The sequence below is a fragment of the Vidua macroura genome, chromosome 1 (genome assembly GCF_024509145.1).
Source record: "Vidua macroura isolate BioBank_ID:100142 chromosome 1, ASM2450914v1, whole genome shotgun sequence".
In the NCBI taxonomy this organism is placed as follows: Eukaryota; Metazoa; Chordata; class Aves; order Passeriformes; family Viduidae; genus Vidua; species Vidua macroura.
In genome coordinates this window covers 36085468-36105679 of record NC_071571.1, presented here as the reverse complement: position 1 = coordinate 36105679, position 20212 = coordinate 36085468, and the positions used below count along the sequence as shown (strand labels likewise).

At 35.3% G+C, this 20212-nt stretch overlaps 1 protein-coding gene across 6 annotated transcripts in view; it reads left to right on the top strand.

Annotated features, from left to right (window-relative positions):
* Positions 1-20212, top strand: part of TBC1D5 (TBC1 domain family member 5) — a 317972-nt gene that overhangs the window by 15922 nt on the left and 281838 nt on the right. For 4 of the 6 annotated variants that reach the window (XM_053978144.1, XM_053978285.1, XM_053978212.1 and 1 more), the window contains one exon: positions 14274-14335. The exons of 1 other annotated variant lie outside the window; for it this stretch is intronic. The gene's annotated coding sequence lies outside the window, so the exon portion shown is untranslated. Of the gene's footprint in view, positions 1-12105; positions 12172-14273; positions 14336-20212 lie in introns of those variants that run through there. One more of the 6 variants, XM_053978439.1, reaches the window with a different exon arrangement.

Sequence of the window (20212 nt, the reverse complement as noted above, 5' to 3'; positions counted from 1 at the left end):
AGGTCCTGCCATTGAGTCACATCATCCCCAGGCAGTGCTACAGTCTGAGGCAGAGTGGCTGGAAAGCTGCCTGGAGGAAAAGGGCCTGGGGAGGCTGGTTTACAGAAGCTGAACACAAGCCAGTGTGTGTCCAGGTGGCCAAAAACGCCACTGGCATCCTGGCCTGTATCAGCAGTAGCGTGGCCAGCAGGATCAGGGCAGCGATTGTCCCCCTGCACTTGGCACTGGTGAGGCCACACCTTGAATCCTGTGTAAAAGAAACACGTTGAGGTCTGGAGTAAGTCCAGAGAAGGACAGTGAAGCTGGTGAAGGGTCTGGAGTGCATGAGAAGTGGCTGAGGGAGCTGGGGTTGTTTAGCCTTGGGAAAAGGAGGCTCAAGAGAGCCTTATTGCTCTCTACAACTACCTGAAAGGAGGTTGTCTGCAGGTGGGGGTTAATTTCTTCTCCAGGTAACAAGTGATGGGACAAGAGGAGACACCCTCAAGTTGTGCTGGGGAAAGTTTAGATTAGGTTTTAGGAAAAATTTCTTCACCAAAAGATTTGTGAAGTGCTGAAATAGGCTCCCAAGAGAAATGGTTGGGTCACCATCCCTGGGGTATTTAAAAGATGTGTGGATGTGGCACTTGGGAACATGGTAGGCTTGGCAGTGTTAATGGTTGGACTTGATGATCTTAAATGTCTTTTCCACCCTAAACAATTCTATTCTGTTGAAATGAAATGTTTGTAATGGCAAGCATTCTGGATAAGTAGCCTATGTCATCTTTTTCTGGCAAGTGTATGATGTCATGAAATTATTTTACTATAAAGTATTGTTTACTATAAAGAGCGTAGCATGCTGTACATTACTGAAAACAGCTTTACTAGTGGTACAGAGAATTACTTCAATGAAAACCTTTTTCACATCTTCACAGTATATATTCTTTTCTGTTTCTATCATTTTAGAGGAATTCTGTTGTCTCGCTCCACTGTTCTGAAGGCGTTTGTCTCTGTTACCAAAATTAATTGATCTGACAGGGGTCAGAGGAAATATCAGTTGGTTGCCTGCATGGTTTTGCTCCATGCCAAGCAATACGCTTGTTATCATTATGAATTCTTACGTAAAATGGATAATAAAGTGCTGGTACAGCTAAGTGAAGTAATTCATTACTTTCCAGATGCCTACTAAGCACTTAGTTCCTGAAGTCAAATATTGGGGTCCTGAGCTTCTAGATGCTTAAGATTTGTTCCAGGAAGACAAAATTGATTTGTACTTTTAAGTCCTGAGTCACTTCACTGTTGATGTCAGTGATGGAAAGACCTGCAGCTAAACAAACTTGAACTGACCAATATAGTTATAATCAAGATAAATTTACTGGAGGTGAGAGGTGGAAGAAGACATTGTGCAGCAATCGGTTAAATTAAACTATTGTCTGTCCAGTGTTTCTGGCTCTGATTCCAGTCATTAACTTAATTTCTGCTGTTACTCTTCTGTGGGGCTTATAATATCTGCAGTATGTAAAAATTACATTGTATGGGTTAAAATTTTACTTCAAATAAATTTATGTCTAAAATTAGAAAGTAAACATTGATGAATCTGATTTTTAATGAGTATCAGCAGAAATCTTAATAAATATGCTATAAAATTGCACTGGAACATACACTGAGAGGCATTTAGTGAATGTAGGCTCTTTCAAAAAGGAATGAGAAGACTTACGTAAGATATAGGTGGTCATACTGAGAATCAGGAGTTCAGGAAGGATAACTAAGAATCACTTCTGAACAGTAAACACAGTATTTTCAATTACCTTTATTTAAATTAAAAGCATAAAGTCATGTGCCTTAAGGCTGTTAGTATTTAAATGGGATGCATTTTTGATTCTGATCTGTGTCAGTGAAGTGTTTTATCTTGAAGTCTTGTGGGTAGCCCTCCAATTTCCATCCATGTGACTAATAAAATAGAAATACTCTGGAATTTAGTCAGTAAACAAATACAAAATACAGTTCAGATTTAGATAGGGAAAGAAAATGTGGGTTGAAAGTTGCTTAAAAAATTGAGAGTATCTATTATTAAGAAATATTGATACTGGAATTTAGGTGAAAGAAGAAAAAATAAGATTAGTCAGGAAAACCAGTCCTGTGGTTGCTTATGGGCCTGGGTCATATACATTTGCTTTGCTGATGCTTTTTTAGTGTGATTAAAAACTTCCAGAGCTCATGACATCAAAAAATGCCTTGTTTAGAAAAAACTAAAACATTCCTTATTGTTGGCTTCAGTGTTATGTTTGGCTTTGAAGAAACTGACTTGTTTTACAGTTTCAGTCAAAGATCAACGCAATCATTTGAGCCTTGACTTTCTCTTGCAGGAGTCTGACAGAGCTGGCGGCATTTTCGTCTGTCAGGCTTTTGTTGTTTAAAATCAACTCTTTGACTCACTGACACTGTAATGAGGAGTAAACAAGCCCTATTTCTTTGCGACAATTTGTAGTATGTTTTCCCTGGATTCTGAATTTAGCGGTGCTGGTTTAACAGTTGTTAAATCATGTAGCTGTAGTAAACTTCTTTACTAGTGGTAATAATTGAGTTGAGGAAATTAGTTTCACAGCCCTCTGTGGAGGGGTTTGTCTTTGGTCCTGCTATTGTTGTCTTTGGCCCTCCACTGCTACTTATCTGCTTGCTTCAGAATGCCATCTTCTCAGTTCTCCTCTTGCATTTCAGGATGCCATCTTCCCAGTTCTCCTCTTGCATTTAACCACTGCTTTGTGGTAACAGGATTTCAAGTGTCCTGCTTGGTCTTTTGTCCCAGTGATAAATGTTTTAGATAATTGCAGGACTACATGTGCTTCTGATCAACTACATGAATGAATGTTCTAATATATAGGGCTTAAAAATATGTTTTAGAATAGGTACTCAACTGTACTAGTACAATTTAGAGAATACCGTGTTGCTGAGAAGCAAAGTTTTAAATTTCAAGTAATTTCTCTCATTAGAGAATGTAACAGTGATGTCCCTTAAAATCAAGTTAAGAGTCAACATTTACAAGTAATGATCCTATCTAGCAGGTATATAAATATCTGAAGCCTTCTGGATATCTTATGTTAAAAAGAAGACAGAATTTTGTGTCTTGTAGAACCTACAATAAAAATAAATCTAAAAAGAGAAAATTATTTAATGCAGAATTCCATTGATTTTGTTCTGAGTTCTAACAAAATAAATGTTATTTTTGTTTACTTCTTGGTGGTTAGTTGCTGTCTATTCAGCATGCAACTTTTTCTTCATTCCTGATATTTTCAGCAAATCTGAAGGTTATGAGAATTAAGTAGCAAGGATTAAAGGAAAATTACGTTGGCATAATTATTTAAGGAAATTTGACTCTTGTATTCCACATTCCATATGGGATGAGCTGAAGCATTTTTTCCATGATTTTTCAGTACTTTTATAAAGTCATTAATTAATGTTAAAATCTATCACCAACAAATTGTGTATTCAGAATATGGAATAGGTTACCTGCTTATTTATCTGGAAAATAATGTAGTTACCCTTCACTGGGAGTTTGTTGTAGAGTTATAAATAAGGAAGTAATATTCTCTTTGGGATGAGGAAAAGAAAAACCTTTTTCCATGCATCCCAAGGTTAATATATCGAAGTTGGTCTGAAGTAAATTAACCATGTATGTTCCCTGATTTGAGTTTCTGTTAAGAATTCACGCAAACATAAGTGTTTCACTCAGTGAACAAAAAGACAGGAAGGGAAAGAAATCTCAGATATTTTGAAAATACTGAGTCAAGGAAACTCTTGCATGAGGGAATGTTGCCATTGCCAACATTTCCTTTTTTTTTTGACTACTCCCTCAGTTGCTAGAGCAATTGCATTGGTCATGGGAGATCGGGTTCAATGGAGTCCTTTTTCACCAGAGAATTATCTTGTAACTGTTACTTCTAGATTGCTGCTGGACATTTTGGGTATGACTTGCTTACAGTCTGTTGTCTAATTAAGTTTCCAATTGTGGAAGTTAGAAATTCACCAAGACTGAAAATGGAATTCAGGGGACCTCCTAATGGGTAAATATTGAAATTGTGAGAGAGAAGATTAACTTTTAGCATTTCCCTGACAGTGTGCATTTTTATCTGAAGTGAGGCAGAGATAAGAGAGTGCAAATGGCTGCTCTCAATCAGAGAAGGGATTGGCATCTTCCTTTTATATAAGTCCTCAAACCAAGTGCACTGTAGTAAAAAGAGGGTGCTACTTATTTTCATCATGTAATGATAAGGTTATTTTTGATTGCAAACTGCCTTTGTAGATTGAATAAGAGGTACAATCATTGTCAAACTGATCGAACTGGAGACTAACAAAAGGTGCAGCTCATATAGTTAATTTTCTGTTCCACTGTTAGTTGTAACTATAGGAGAGTGTAACTGTGTTGAGTTGAATTAACTTTAAAAGCCGTTGCTACAAATACGTTTTATTAATCATCAGTTGCTACAGCTAGTGAAGATTCTATAAAGAAAATAATGAGTGTCCTGAATTAGAGGTAGCACAATAAGAAACTTTTAATTTACTTGGAAACTTTTATTATGTTGTTTTCAGCTCAAATTGGAGCCTGAAATATCTAATCTGTAGTGCCTAAAGATGAAAGAATTTCTTCCCCTGTAGAAATTAGATACACAGTTGCTATTGGAAGCATTTTATCCACTTCCAATATAACATTTGGAGTTCTTTTCTTCTATATTATAAGAACTTAAATTCTGTATCTCATGCCATTCATGAAGTTCTAATCCTGGCTTAAATATTTTCAACAAAAAGTTAGAAAAGAGGTGAGTGCAGTATTGTTACATCATGCAAAATACTAATTTGTCTTAATGAGAGATTTAGTTAAAGGAATGTAAACAGGGAATGTGTAAAAAATATATCAACAGTCTCCACATAAAACAATCAAAACTGATTTTTGGATATTCAGATTTCATTCAAATATGTCATTTAATGCAGGCATAATGCATTTAAAGTAAGTAGTTAATGTTTCCATAATAATGTTAATTCTGTCTTTTTTCAAGTACTTTATGTAGAATAGTATACTGCTATGTAATTTATTACTTATATGATTCCCACTAATATCCATTATCTTGAAAATATTATGAAATTTCCACAATTGTATTTTCCAATGTCCTTTGTGTTTAGAGTGTAAAAAACAAACAAAAAAAAGCAGAAAGAAAAAACAAAAATGAAAATGCAAGGGATTTCATTTTTCCTACTTGGCACCAGTTCAGGCAACTTGTCTTCTTGAGTAATATTACCACTGATTTAAATGTTGACATTTAAATTTCTGTTGGTTAAATCTTTCCTTGTCTTTACTGTTTTATAGTATGCTGACAAAATTATAGCATTTTTAACAATTAATCCATTTTTCCAGGTAAAACTGGCATTCATCAGCCTTCTAATTCATCTAAGTATTTTAGAAGACATATCAATGTCTGACATTTGCTTTTGTGTTTCGCAGACCAGCTATTTCTAGCCTTTTATATTTTAAAATGAAGCCCTGATTTTTATTTCATTAATAGCCTCTTATACTATAAATTTAATCTGTTTTGGGATTGGAGTTAAAAAATTGCTCCTGATCTTATCTTAGTGGATAAACCAACTACTTTACAGAGTGTTTGCTAACAGAGGTAGCTGTTTTATTGATGAATATAGAAAAAGCATATAGTCCAGTGCTTTGTTCCATTCCTCTAATTTATGGCACTAGTAATAATAGATGATGAATGAGATATCCAGAACATTAATAAATTATCTGAAGATGTGTACTAAATCAAAGAGGAGGAGACTAAGAAACAATCTCATATAATGCCTCCAAGAAAAGTAAGCTAATTCCAGAGTCATTTATTCAGCAATATGCAAAAACCCTGAGAAATTCGTTGAAATTGAACTGCTATAGTTAGTATGAGATTAATATAACTCAGCATTTCAAATGTGCTATTACAGACATTTGGATCGCCAGTTTCAGGTGGCAAGAGATGAGAGATGTAAAACTTACAGACTAAAATCACTCTTAAATGTTTAAGTTAAAACGTTGAGTTTAAGCATGTTTAAAATAAAACCCAGCAAATTTTCCCTGCAGTGATGATACTTACATCTTCTTCCCTAAATTCATGTATCCACTAACAGGATTGAAATTTGCAGCAGTTTTCTGCTGTGGTTTGCATTCGGTAACTTGATGATTCTGTGTAAAATAGTGTACTTGTTCAAAGAGAAACTGTGCAGCTTTTCATTTCACTTAGCAGTGGAGTTTCTATGTTTTGTCCATTTGGATGCCACAAGGCATAGTTCTCCTGGTGACACTGGGAGTCTCAAAGGTCTCTTCATGTCATAAGAGGCATTTGGCCACTTACACAGTATTCATGTGCCACTTTGTTATAGACAGGCAGCATCCAAGTAGTGGGCTGGTTTTATGCAAGCAAAGTGATGTTATTCCTATTTATCTATTTCTTAATGCTATCAAGACCATTGTAATTCAGTCACCATGATAAAATAGAGTGATATTTAGGAGGGCAAGTATTGGTAGAAATGAAACATCTTGGAGGTGGTATAATGTTTTCTGTTTCACGAATTGACACTTAAGAGTTTTTATGAATGTGATTTTTATCACATCTAGATAGCCTGTGTGTGGACTTAGATGAATTTGTCATCAAAATGATCAATATTTTCTTTTGTCCTCCCTCTGTTCCCATTTTTCGATATTTTTCCTTCCATGCCTTGCACCTTTGCTGGAGTTCATATGGCTGTACAGAACTGATGCAGCTGATTGAGACTATATTTTTTCTTTATTGAGGTTATACAGTGAGTTTCAAAGTAGTTAAATGTTTTTGGTATGAAGTTAACAAAACATCCTAAAGACTATACTTTCTACGTCAAGGACAATGGAAGACCCTTATCCCTGATGATTTTTGATCATATCTGATCAAATATGATCACCTGTGGATACAGGTAACTAAACTTATCTACTAGCTGTATTCAGTGTACCCATTTTTATGATTATTTCATCTGCATGAAATAGCGCTAGAGGACACATTACTGTGCAACAGGGTAGTATAGTAAGTGGTTTCATTGATTCAGCTTCATGTTTGTGACTAAGATTATGTGTAGACTGTTGGATACTAAGTCACCCATACTGACCTTCCAGATTTTTTTCACTCAGCTGTCCCTGTCAAAATCCCCTTAATAGTCTCAAAGTGTCTAGATGGTAGCTTGCAATCCCTGAACTCATGTTTATCTTAGAACTGGACATTTTTTAGGTACACTATTTTCTCATTTCCCAGAATGTGTTTTATTGGTCTTCTTTCTACACACAGCCTTAATTTAACCTTTAACTGTGGAATTTATTGTAGTTGCAATTCTTCATAAAAAAGTTGTCATCAGGAAGTATCACCAATTGCTTTCTATTCTTTGCTTCCTCTCAGTTTTTAGTAAATACAATGAATATTGTTAATCATATACTACTTCTAATCATCAATCTTCAAGATGAGCAATTAACATACTGTTTAAATATAGTGAGTAGTAAACAGTATTTTCTTTTGTTTGTACTTTAATGTAGGTTCAGGCATCTTGTGAAAATGTTTATATAAATTGTAACTTAAATGAATCACAGAATCAAAGAATATCCTGAGTTGGAAGGGACGCACAGGGATCCTCAGGTCCAACTCCCAGCCCTGCACAGTACAGCCCCAAGAGTCACATCATGTACCTGAGAGTGTTGTCCAAATGCTTCTTGAGCTCTGTCAGGCTTAATGCTGTGACCACTTCCCTGGGGAGCCTGTTCCAATGCCCAACCACCCTCTGCGTGAAGAAAGTTTTTCAAATATCCAAAAACCAATATCTAAACCTCCCCTGACACAACTCCAGGCCATTCCTTTGGGACCTGTCACTGATCACTGTCGCCCTGATTTTTTAAGGTTTTCTAAAGCCTTCTGAGTTTACATTCTTGTAGAGAACTTTCTCACACAACTTTCTGTAAATAACCTATTGTTTTGCATTCCTTCATAGAGGCGGAGAAATTTGATGTACTGGTAGTTTGTCCAGTATTGTTGGAGAGGTGGCACATTCACCCTCCAATCCACTGGCACCTTTTGAAAACTATAAATGTTGGAGTCAGAGGAAATAAATTAGTCTCTTCATCGTGACCATAGCTGTGGTGTGTCGTTTTTCCTTGTGTCCTCTGGTGGCAGATCACCACAGAGAAGTGATCAGTGCCTGCTTCTCCACTTCCCATCACAAGGAATCTGTAACTGCAGATCTTCCCTCAGTCTCCTCCAGGCTGAACAAACCAAGTGACCTCAGCTGCTCTTTGTATGTCTTCCCCTTGAGACCCTGCGTCCTCCTTGTGGCCCTCTGTGCTCTCTAATAGCTTTATATCTTTCTTCTCTTGTGGTGCCCAAAACTGAATACAGTGTTCAAGATGAGGCCACCCCAGTGCAGAGCAGAACAGGACAATCCCCTCCCTTGCCCAGCTGGCAGTGCTGTCCTGATGCACCCCAAGACACAGTTGACCCTCCTGGCTGCCAGGGCACTGCTGATTCGTATTCAATTCACCACTGACCAGGACCCCCAGTCCTTTTCCACAGGGCTACTGTCCAGCCTCTCATTTCCCAGTCTGTCCATACATCCAGGGTTGCCCTGTCCTAGCTGCAGATTCCAGCATTTGCCCTTGTAAATTGTCATACAGCTGGTGATTGCCAAGTCCTTTAATTTGCTAAGATGGTTCTGCAAGGCCTCTCTGCTATGGAAGGAGTCAACAGCTCTTCCCAATTTAGTGTTGTCAGCAAACTCAGTATCATTTGAGTCCTGCATCCAAATAATTTATGAAGACACTGAAGAGCATTGGCCTAGAATGGAGCCCTGCAGAACCCCACTAGTGACTGATTGGCAGCTTGGTGTAACCCCATTTACTGTGATTTAAGTAAATGTGCCATATTTATTAGTCAGGTTAGGACTTCTTTTGCTCAGTCAGCCCATACGTAATGTAGTTGTTAAATGTTACTTGTTTTTCTTCATAGCTGACATGACCAGGTTTGTAATTTTTAAGTCAAGTTCAAAAAGAAGTGGGGATAGAAGTCATTTTTAGAAACTAGGAATTATATATATTTTCTAAATTTATTAGATATTTACTTGTAAAATACATATGTAGATTTTATTAGCATATTTTTCTTATATTTCCCACTATTTTCTTCTGGCGGTTTATATTACAGTTTCACATATAAGTATAGGCTCTTTACTTCACCTTTCTATTTATCTTAAAGTATGCCTCAGCTACAAAAGTATAAACCTTACAGTCCATCTTCAAGGTGGTTAACTCATAGCACTGAATTGTAGAAGAGAAACCAGGGTCTTTCTCCACTTACATCTGTGGTGTTCAAATGGGGTTAGTGAATATAGTAGAATGTATTTTCTCTTTCTGCTGACCTGTAGACTTTCTCATTATGTTCAGAATTAAAACCAAATTCTGTTGAAGGCCAAGAAGTTGTTTCCCAGGAAGGGAATGATTGAAGAGAATTTATTTGCTTTATTGGTATTTGTCATGTTGGCAAACCTTAGTTGAAGGAAAACAGCTATTAAGTAAGCAACAGAATCCCATCATATATTCACTAACTTTCTCATTATGTTCAGTATGAAATCAAGACTTTGTAAAAATCAGAGAAGTCCATGAAAGTGTTTTAGGGGTTAAGGTGCTTGTTCATGGTTGTGCAGTGTGACTTTGAGTTTCTTCTGTTCCTGGTTCATTGCAAGATCTTGAATAAACATTGTGTATCTACATGGGCATGCTAGTGTCTCTTTTTGCTGTGGAGAATGTCTCAGAATCTCAGTGGATAAATCTCACTTGAAATTAACTGGAGCTACCAGACAAAAAGAGAATAGTAGCAGAACTTGAAGTGTACAAAGCTCACCTGAATAAAAGCTGAATAGCCTCTGCACCTTATTCAGTTATTTATAGAAAATTGAAAGACTCTGCATTTTGCAGAAATTAAAATATCTATATTGGTATTAAAATATGCTGAGAAAGGAATCCAGCATCTCTTTCTTTATCAAAATTAGTGCATGATCAGTTAGTACAACAGCAATTAAGGCCTAAATTGGGAGAGCCCTTCTACAGAACAAGACATGATCTGATCTTTGAGAGTAAGATGCAATATCCACTCTTTTATATGAATAGACATAAGGAACAACAATGATTAATTGTGGAAAGTAATGATTGCACTTTGTATAATCTTAGAGGTAGTCAATTCTTCACTTGAAAATGTGTGCAATTTTTAATTTCTTGTTTTATGTTTCCAGAAATAGGGCATCCAAAATAAAATTTTAATTGCAAAGTTTAAGTTTTCAGCCTTATAAAAAACCAAAACAGTTCAGTTAATATATTTAGTGATGACAACAGAGGAATCCTTTGGCCTTAAGCATGTAACTTAAAAAATAAGGATCTTAAATGTAGTGTTGTACTCTGTCATATATATGACATCTAGGGGCTTATTGAAATCTAGGAATGCAAGACTAAAGTTCTTTGAAAAAAAGAAATTAACTTTTAAATGGCCAAATGTGAATATTAAATAAGTGCAAACTACTTGTTTGCCCAGTACAATTAAGTGTATATTATCTTTCATCAATTCTAATAAATTGACAGTGCATTGTTTAAATAAATTTCAAACACAAAAGAAGAGTGTCTGTAATTTGAAAATTAAATTTTGCTACCAAAATTAAGATTTCTTCATTTGGAGTACTTCCAGGGTAATGTATTATTGAGAAGTTCCATTGAATACTGCAAATCAATACAATGAAGGGTTAATTGTGAAAACTGATACAAATTTTATTTTCTTATAAATCAAGAAGTTGGTAAAATGTTCACTTACTGTTGATCATTAGAATACAAAACTATCTGTTAAAATCAGTTAACATGCATATCTGATGACTGATTGTATAAATATGAAAGTCAAATAATTGTAATCGATAACCATGGCTTCAGGTCATATGAGTTGTCAGCTCAAAAAAAGTAGAGGAGAAAGAGGTTGATTAGCATATATTTAATGTGGCATCGTGTACATGTGGGAATTTGAGATAAACCTTTGCTGGTAATCTGCTTGTTTTTATCTAAAAATCGACTAGGAAATGTGGGTCATAACAGTCAAATGAACTATGTCTTGTATTGACAGGAGTTAATTCAGTAATTTGGGATTTAACATTTTGCTATGTTTCAATATTATAGAATTGATTTTTACCTTAGAGACAATTGGAAGAAACTGGTTAAAAAGTTACTCAGAAATACTCAAAGTTTTTACCAAGAGCATACTCAGAATTATCCTGTAACATTGTAGGACTAAGTTACTTTTAGTTTTTAGTTAGACTTATCAATATGTCAAAAAACCACTTTTTTTACTTTTTATGATTAAAAAAATCAAATACATTTAAAAATTTTATGAAATACTGTATTGTGTCACAAAAGTATCTTTCTATGTGAAGTGGGCCAAACAAATAATCTATAATTTAATTGATCCATTGTAATAAATAGTGGGAGGAAATTGTGGTGCAAGAATGAACCTTCTAGTATTGAAATATTTATGCATTATGTAAGTTCCTATATATGATAAATTATTGCAGGTTTCATTTATTTATTTTCTTAATTGATAATGCTAAATACTTTGTGTAACTTTATAACAATTCCAGGAATCCTTGAAAAGTGGGTCAGAATATAGTGGTCAGTACCTTACATTAGTATAATCTGGTTAAGCAGGTCTGTCCAGCCTTTTTCTTTCTCCCTGTGTTTACTCCTGAGTATTAAAAAAAAAAAAAAAAAAAAAAAAATCCTAAGTTTTGATACTACATGGCAATCTCTTTCTAAAATTTCTCTGTTTCCTATATTCATGGGTTCCCAAAAGAAGCAAGCAGCAGTATGTGGTTTCTTTTGGTCTGATTTGTACCTTCAAACTAAGAAACTTCCTGGTAATGGCAATATCAAAAGGTGGACAATGAAATAGCTTTGTTGCTCAGTCCTTTTCCTATGCACCTGATTTATAATTTTGCCATTGTAAATATTTTAAATTTGTTCTTAGGTGTGGGGTACAATCCAGTTCCTTGAATTATCACCCAAATTAACTTGAGTGCCAGCAAGGGAGCCTCCGTGTTGTAGCACAGTTTCCCAGATTGGGCAGAGTGGAGAATGTACATGATTACTTGATTTTTGCTGCTCTCAGTGAAGTACGCCTGAACATCAGTGCCTTCTGCCTTAGTCTTCTGTTGACAAATCTTCTTCATGATCTGCATGATGTAGGCACCTATATCATGTTCGAGGGCTGGGGTGGGAAAGGACTAGCTGGCAGAAGAGACGAAGGAAATCAAATTTAGTTTCTGTCTTTGTCTCTTGTGTAGGGTAGAATTTGCATGTGATCGCAAATGGGAGAAAGGTGGCAGTATCCAAGTCATTGGCTGGTTTGTGTCCCTCTTTTAATGATTTACATGTCTTGAGCAGATAATTATGACCCTCTAGCTTAGACAGAAGTAGTTGTGTGAGGAGGTGAGTTCTGTAACCACAGATTAGAAGCCCAAATTAAACTAGAAAGTAATTAAAAAGTCAGTAACTGTAATTACAGTTTTAGCTCTACTGTAACTCATTGGTGAAAAATCACTGCTACCAGAGGATCCAAAGCTGCAGATGAATGCTCTATGACTAAATGGTTCTTCCTATAGAAGCTCTGATTCCAGAACCTCCAGAGCCATTGTGTGTCCCAGTAATCCTCAAAGTCTTTCAATGTGTGAAAGTATAGGCTGCTTTTACAAGGACCCATTGCTTTTAAAAATAAGCATTTGGGATATATATTTTTTTTGGGGGGGTGCAGTATGGGATTCAGAGATGTGGTGTGGGAATGAATTGTTATTTTCAAAGAGAAATGTGTACACTAAATGAGAATATGTTAATAAAAAAACTAGTCTCATTTGTCCCACTTCAGAAACACATACTGTGAGAAGAAAGTGCTTCAGGTTCCTTATAATATAGAAGTTTTTCTACTGTTGTATCTTGAGGCTTGCAGTGTTATTAGCTCAAAGGGGAGGTATGGTTTTTCATGATGACTATATTTAGCCAGGAGGAATAGTCCTTTTTAAAGCAAATTGAAATGAGTGTATGAGAGCGTGAAATTATCAGCAGCGCTGGTGCACATTTACATTACTTCTACATACTCTTTTGAATGACCACACAACAGAACAAGTACTTCATTTCCACTGTGTTGATTTTTCTTGACAAAACATGCCAGTCTATCCAAAGGAGGGTGTTCAGCCAAGATAAATATAAAATTTATGATTAAGCAAAGTGTTTTCTTATTATAATCCCTAAAGAGAATTTGAGACTTGTTAAATATAACGTGCCCAGGTATTTTTAAGAGTAAATTATCCTTTATGCTTTTAAATGCTGAAATACAGCAGCACCATCAGCAATTTGAGATGCTGCTTCCAGAAACAACACTGCATACTGACTTCCTTTGAAACAAGGAGCAAAAAACTATGAATGTATACAATTAATAACTTCAGATTTGATGTATTTCTTCATTTTTGTAGTCCATACAGAGATAAAGAATCATGTCAGTAGCATGGTTTGTAAAACTGTCTTGCTTTTTCCTGTATGTAATGTGTGTTATGGAAGAAAGCAAATAAACCTTTTTGATAGAACGGATAAAAGCTGGTAACATGATTACACTTGTGGCACATTTCTTCAACTGCTATATTTACAGAGTACCATTTTGAAGAAAGCTGTGGTGACTGTCAATATTATTCATTAAAATAAATGGAGATTGAAAATTGATTGAGGAGAAGAGTGGATTTTGACCTTTGTGGTACCAGTGTTGGTTTTGGAGTGCAGTATTCTAATTAAATTGTGAATGTACTTAGATAGTGGATATTAAATGATCTCACTGTATTCTTTCAAGGACTATGAACTTCCAAAATCAAGGATAACATTAGATGTCAGCCAAGTATTTTGTCCTTCTCGTGGTTTGTCTTTACATCTGAATTAGTGCCAGTTTGCACAGATTGTGTGTCAGCTTAAATACAAGAAACAGGCCTCAGTCTGCTTGAACTCGTTCCACCAAAGACTTCTAAAAACTTTTGGTAGTCTGCAAACTATAATGGTTGTTTCACATTAAGTTGCTTTGTAGAATTATAAAACAGCTTTTCTTGTGCTTTCAAATAAAATGTTGTCATCTGCTAATGAATGAGATACCATCTGTAATAATTAAGGAATTAAGGTTATTCTACTTGTTTTTCCCCTGCAGCAAAACTTCTGAAGGTTTGCAGAAGACAATAAGAGAACCACCAAGAAGGATATTGCAGTGTTGTAAGTACTGCACCCAGGGAAAAAAAAAAAGAAATATGTGAATTAAGAATGTTGTAAAGTGATTTTCATTTTTTGGGGGGAAATATGAGCTACATAAAGGGATTACATGTAAAATACAGAGCAGGATGTATTGTAGCAATCGTGTTAATAATTTACAAGGGAAAAACTGCACTCTTGTAAAATCTAAAATTGTATCTTTGTGCAGTGTAATCAGGAATTCACCAATAGCAGTGAAAAATATTTCTCTATCCACCAAAGATTGATCTAGTTTATATACATTTGTTTATTTAAAACTATCAGAATTTAGAAAATCATTGTAGTTTTGTAGGTTTGTCATTTGTTTTAGTGACTTATTGTTTAGGTTATTTTGCAGAATTATTTATTTGCTGATTTATTTATGTATTTCATTATTTATTTATTTGATTATTTAGTAAATTATTTATCTGATGAATTATTAATACATCTTCATGACATGCTTTAAATTATTTATAACTTAATTTTGAGTTTATTGCTTTTCAACGCTGCATTGTTACTGACTAGTTTTGATTTTTTTTTTCTTAGTTCTTGAAAATTAAAGTACTAGCTCTAAGGCAAAAGTATATTCTTTGCAGAATCCATAGATGGTTTTCAATGAAGTAATATACCATGTAGATACTAATTTTGTTTAGTTTTATATTCCTTAATACCACTTTTGTACTTACTTAGCCTTTGCTTCTATGATATCATAGGTGTGTCAAGATCAAATGAGTGACCTTTAAGGGGCAAAGACAAATGTCTACTTTAAACTGTAGAAATAACATAGTTTTATTTCCCTTAATAAGTACTCTTTAATTATTCTTCAAGTTAACGTATATTTTTGTCCCAGTAAAATGAATGTTTTTAAAATGAGGCTTTTGATGTTTGAGCTAATACATTTAACTTTTAATAAGAAAATAAAATATTCACATTAGTTACCCATGTGGAGAGTCTTTTAAAGTGGCAAGGTTTAAAATACATGGGGAGGAATGCTGGTGTCTTTAGACACATGCAGAAGGAGATACATGTTGAGGGAATGAAGGTGGATAGTAAGGGTTTTTTTTCTCCCAGTGTTTTTTGAACGCATAGGAATTTATAAGCTCTTCAAATTTAACATGCCTGTGTTATTGTACAGAAACTACTTTCAGGTTCTGTGATCACAAAGAATCATTTCTAGTGCACAACATAGTGTGAAGCCTGTTTTTGTGTTCCTTTCTTCTGCCAATCATAAAGGTCTGAAATATCATCTTTGCTGCATAGAGGCTGGAGTGAATGTATAACGGCTGTGTAAGGGGCCAATTTCAGGCTTTAGGTGTAGGCACCAGCTCAACAGAGTTTAAAACTGGTGCCTGGGATCAGAATTTGACTTGGAGTCAGTTCTGACTGATGGGCTCTTCAGGGCCAGTGAGCCACCTTGTTCCTGAAGTTGCCTATTTGGCCTCAGTTCCCAGCAAGTACCTCAGGCAGTCCAAAAGCACCTTGCAGGACTGACAGCCCTGTTTCAGAGCTGTAATGAATAGGGCAAAGCAGCAGTTCCTCTGCAGAAGTGCCGTGTGCATAATGTGGCCTTTATTCTATGTTTAGTGCTTGAAATGAATTGCTATATACTTTAAAGTTTTAACATAGCATGGAAAGGCTGCATTGTACATTTCAAGTTTCAATGCTGTTGAAATACAGTAGAAATGGCCTCTGTAGACAGGTTTCACTATAGAACTTAAATTATGCATGTGTATATCCAAATTCCTTATTTTGAAATATTGAATGTATGAATATTTAATTTGTATCTTGCTTTAGTATCTTCATATGCTTGCCTTAAAGGAAGCTGTTTCCTTTGATTTATATACATGGATAAAAATGTGTGTACAGTGTGTATCAATAGTTTTTCTCTCTGTGGTGTTAGATGAACAGCTTTCGATAATGATAGCTACTGATTTTTATTCTGCAGCTTGCTACCATTGTATAAAACGTAAATTTGCTATATTTGTTCTATTAATCTTACTTGAATTTCAAATTCATTTACTTTCCAGAAATATTTTCTTAATTACATGCGTTAAGAAAAGTCAAGTATGTTGCGGATCTTAATGATGCAGTATTTTTGGTCTGTGCACAGTAACAAAGCTCTGAATATTATTATTTGGGGCAGAGTTCCAGTCTGAAATTTACATTTCTCCTTATTTGAATGTTTTCACTGAAGCTGAGAACTCCAAGGGAGTTCCTCAACATATCCTAGTTCATGTGATATGCTCTCCAAAATTTAGTACCCTCTTATTTCCTTTTGTAAATGAGGTCTTATTGTTGAATAAGACCTATTATAAGCAGCTACAAAGGTAAGTGCTGTCAGTGCATTCTGCCACCAGTTTCTTGAAGTATGAAACATTCCCTGAAAGACGTGCTACTACAGTTATGGGATAATATAACACAGCTTATGTGTTGGCACTGAGAGTAGCTACTTCATAATGATGACAAGTGAAAGTACAGCCAAAGGTCACATTAAACAAGAGATTTCTTTCACACCTCATCCATTTTCTGGATGTGGTATGAAAATAGCTTTGTTCCCTATACTTACATATTTTTAACAACTAAGTTATCTTGAAGTAACTTTTTATGCCGTGTATATTACTTTGTTCGTGTTTTAAGAGATAGACTATGGAATTCTAGCATTCTAAATTGATGCTACAAAAGTGTTTGAAATTAGCTTAAATTTTGGGTGCAGTTAGACAACATGAACAGCATTTCATCTCACTACATTTTTTAGTTTGCAGATTTGCTCAAATGCATAGCTTTAAGTTCTAGAAAAGGAGCTATTGATGTGTTCTTGTGGTTTAACCTAGCTGGCAACCAAGTACTTGGCAGCCCCTCACTCATTCCCCTCTCTGCCGTGATGGGATGCGGAGTAGAATTGGAAAAAAATAAAACCCATGAGATATTGAAATAAAAATTGAAATAAAGTAAAATATAATAAAAATAGTAATGAGAAGAGAGAAAACAGAGAGGAGGAATAAAACCCAAGAAAAACAATTGTTAAAAAAATGAAATTCCTCACCACCTGCTGACTGTTCCCCAGCTTGTGTCTGTCCTTGAGCAGTGGCTTCTTCTGATCAACTCCCCCCAGTTTATATACTGGCCATGATGTTCTGTGGTATGGAATATCCCTTTGGCCAGTTTGGATCAGCTGTTCTGACTGTGCTGCCTCCTAGTTTCTTGTGCACCTCCACACTGGCAGAGCACGAGACATTGGAAAGTCCTTTGACTTGGACTAAGCATTGCTTAACAACCACATAATAACATCAATGTATTACCAACATTATTCTCATCCTAAATCTAAAACACAGCTCCGTACCATCTCCTGAGGAAGAAAATGAACACTATTGCAACCAAAACCAGGGCACTGTGCAAAGTGGTATTTATACTGATGTTGTATGACCATGGGTTTATTCTTTTTTGTATCTTATAAAAAGAAAGATCCTTTTTTTTTTTTCTGAATTGGATTCTGTTCAGAATTAGGAAAAGAGTCAACCTGGCTGTGTTGACAGTTTCTTAGCTCTGCTTTAATGAGATCCTACCAGTATTGTTAAAGGATAATTTCTGCTGAAATGGTGAACCAGGATGCTAAAATAAGGCAACATTTTAGAAAAATGATTAGTAAGTATTAGATAATGAACATGAAGCTGACTTGTTTCACAGAGAGTATCGAACAGTTAGGAGATACTGGTTGGGAAGCCTAAATCTGGTATATTATTGGTAGGTATATTTCTGTTCTAATCTAACTCCATAGAAATTGCAGAAGCCATATTAAGCTCTTCTTCAATTTGTTTCATACAGATAAAAGAATTTGCATCTCATGACTCACATATTTCCTGTTGTATCTTTAATACAGCCATTTTTAGTATTTTTCTTGCCTCTTTCCTCTATTGGTATGCTTAGAGAGTCTGTGTGTAGAGCTTGTTATTTTCACCCGTGAGGCAAGGAGGAGTTCAAATCAATAGCAGTGTGTTGTTGACACTAAATGATGTTTCTTCTTGCCACAATAAGACTTGATTTTGTCATCCTAATGATGCTATCTTGCTTCACAGAATAGGGATCAGCACTCTCTCAAATCAAACTTTACAAGTTTAAAAAGAAGGAAATACTAGAAAAATAATCCAGTATTTGTGACCAAACATGCGTTGGTTTTGTAAAATGAATATTCAAGGTCTGTTTAATTTTATAGGGTAGCTGCTTTGCGAGGCATTTTGGAAGTCTGTATTAAGGGATGTAGGATTGATCAGAGTTGACATTGATGAAAGTCTATATTTTAAAAAAAGATGTTGCACACATTATTTAAAAAATAAGTTCACGTGAAATATGGATCTTGGCTAAAAAAACCTAATAAAACAAGAAGCCTCAAGGTAGTAGAAATTCCCTGTGTTTTGCAGAAAAATCTTTGCAGTATTGCCTAGAAAGAGAATGTCTGCAAGAGGGAATAGGTACATTACCAGGCTTAGTCCATGATTGCACTCTACAGCATGGTCCAGAAGGAAAAACCAGTTGTTCCTGACTCACACTAAGGATCCCATAAGGAGGCTGCAGCTATAGGAAGATAAGAATTTGAGAGAAATTATGTAACCATAGTAAGCAATATTATGATGGTAGGCATTTCCAGGCTTAACACTGGTAGAAACAGTGGGTAATTAAGAGCACAGGGTCTTTTGTATTGGACATCTGAAAGCAGTTACAGAGTTGAATCTTTCTATTATATCATCAAAATATCTACCTACTTACAACAATATTTGTGCATTTATTTACATAGTTTTCACAGTATGATAGATACTACCTTTTTATCTGAAAGAACTTTAAAAGGTATGTCTGCATGATTAAACATTCACATTGTAAATTGTTCTGTTTGCATTGTTATCATTGTTTTGTATTTTTACGCAAAACATGGCTTCTCAGATGTTCACAGTGTGAACTGCAATCTAATATTTTTTGATTTTACAATATCTCCCCTTCTCAATTCTTCTATAGGATATTCATAAAGTCACCTGACATAAACTGTCCATATATTGTGGTGTATTTCTGGGAGACAAAATGTCTCCTATTTTGCAGGCAGTGAAATAAATCCTCATGAGAACTACAGTAACTAGTTATTTCAGTAATGGTAGTGAATATTATATAAACTTTAAGCAATATTTGGTACGGAGTTTTTTTATTTATGTTAACTGTGGGGAATGGATAGCACCTAAAAGATGACTAGCAACTTGAGAAACACAGCTTGTTGAGTTTATCAACCTGAAATCCCAAATGTTTTTTCTGATTCTGTTTCTTATTGAAGTATGTTTTAATGAATTTGGTGATGTGTAGATAAGGAGCACTTTGCAAGTTTGTCGATATTGACAAGGCACATCTACCTTGGATGCAACTTACTAGCAGTATGGTAGTAGTCAGAGTATCATAGTCTTGTTCATTCTGTCTCCAGTGCTGAGAGAAGCTAAAAATCAGTTTTTCTAGTGTAATTTCCCCTTATTTGCATGAAGTTAGCACGAGCATACCTTGTCCTACCATGTGTAGGTATATCTTACCATATGCATTAAGATGCCTACCAGAAAGAGCCTCTAACAGTTTACTAGGGATACAGTGAATGTCAAGAAATTCAGTGAAGAAGGCTATACCTAGTGTGGTGACTTTACTGAAATAGGTTTTTCCTTACAGCTGAAATTCTGATCTTGTAAACATTCAAGTGTAACTTATGACAAGCTGATAGTAGCTCTGAAGATCATGAATATATTCTCTAAAGCGTTATATTTAGTAAACATTAATTTTAGGCTAATTCTTTATCCCAGGCACTTGCATTTGACGTATGGTTATAGCTGGATTTAACACGCC